We start from the raw sequence: 1828 nt of genomic DNA, 5'->3' as shown, positions 1-1828 counted from the left end.
GGTATATTTAGCTTTTCAAGAAACTGCCAAACTGTCTCCCAAAGTAGCTGTACCATTTTGTATTCCCACCAGCAATGAATGAGAGTTCCTCTTGCTCTGCACCTTTGTTAGCATTTTTTGTCATTTTAAAAAAGATCTTAGCCATTCTAATAAATGTATAGTGGTATAGAATTGCTGTTTTATAATTTCTTTTTTGGAGATAGAGTCTCATTTTATTGCCCGGGCTGGAGTACAGTGTCATAATCATAGCTCACTAAAGCCTTGAACCCCTGGGCTCAAGTGATCCTCCCACCTCAGCCTCTCAAGCAGCTGGGACTACAGATATAATATCATGCCTGGCTAATTTTTTTTTTTTAAGCCAGAGTCTCACTCTGTCACCCTGGGTAGAGTGCCATGGCATCATAGCTCATAACAATTTCAAACTCTTGGGCTCAAGTTATCCTCTTGCCTCAGCCGCCCAAGTAGCTGGAATTATAGGCACCTGCCACAACTCCCGGCTATTTTTTTCTATTTTTTTTTTAGTAGTGACAGGATCTCACTCTTGCTTAGGCTGGTCTTGAATTCCTGATCTCAGGTAATCCATCTGCCTTGGTCTTCCAGAGTGCTAGGATTACACGTGTGAGCCACTGCACCTGGTCAAATTTTTAATTATCTTTGGTCGAGATTGGGGGTCTTGTTATGCTGCCCAAGCTGGCCTTGAACTCTTGGCTTTAAGTAATCCTTCTGCTTCTGCCTCCCAAAGTGCTAGGTTACAGGCATGAGCAACTGTGCCCAGCTTAATTTTTTAATGACATATCATTTTCAGCATTTTTTCATATGCTTATTTGCTGCCTATGGATCTGTTTTGGTGGGATGTCTATTCCTATCTTTTGCCCTCTTTTTAATTTGGGTTATTTGTGGGGTTTTTTTGAGACAAGTTCTTGTTCTATCTCCTGGACTAGAGTCCAGTGTCATCATCATAATTCACTGTAAACTTTAACTCCTGGGCTCAAACCATCCTCCTGTCTTAGCCTTCTGATTCTCTGGGATTACAGTCATTAGCCATGGCACTCAGCGATACTCATTTTTTATTGCACAAGGATGTCTAATTGTTCCAGTGTCACTTGATGAAAACATTATCCTTTCTCCACCAAATTGCCTTTGTTCCTTAGCCAAAGATCAGTTGCCTATACAGTAGAACCTCCATAGTTGACCACATCTCTACATTGACTACCTCTTTATACTGACCTAATTTTCATAGTGTGGACATGCACCACATGTATGTATAGTACACTAGACCTAGTTCCTTTGTTGACTACCTCCATATATTGTCCAGTTTATCATGGTCCCTTGGGTGGTGAACATAATTATGGAGGTTCTACTGTATTTGTGTGGGTCTATTTCTGGGTTCTCTTTTCTATTCCTTTGATCAATTTGTTCTTTCACCAGTATTATACTGTCTTGATTTTTAGAGCTTTAAAGTTAGTCTTAAAGTAGTGTTAGTCCTCTGACTTTGTTTCTCTTCAATATTGTGTTGGCTATTCTGCCTTTTCTCTGTCCATATAAAGTTTCTAAGTTTGTTGATATCTACGAAATAACTTGCTGGGATTTTGATTGAGATTGTATTGAATCTCAAGAACATATTAAGAAGAATCAACATCTTGGCTTGGCGCCTGTGGCTCAAGTGGCTAAGGCGCCAGCCACATATACCTAAGGTGGTGGGTCTGAATCCAGCCCAGGCCCACCAAATAACAATGATGGCTGCAACCAAAAAATAGCCGGGCATTGTGGCAGGCGCCTGTGGTCCCAGCTACTTGGGAGGCTGAGGCAGGAGACTCGCTTGAGCCCA

The sequence above is a fragment of the Otolemur garnettii genome, unplaced genomic scaffold (assembly GCF_000181295.1).
Source record: "Otolemur garnettii isolate 467f Iridium unplaced genomic scaffold, OtoGar3 scaffold00092, whole genome shotgun sequence".
NCBI lineage: Eukaryota > Metazoa > Chordata > Mammalia > Primates > Galagidae > Otolemur > Otolemur garnettii.
Note: the sequence above shows the minus strand (reverse complement) of the source record.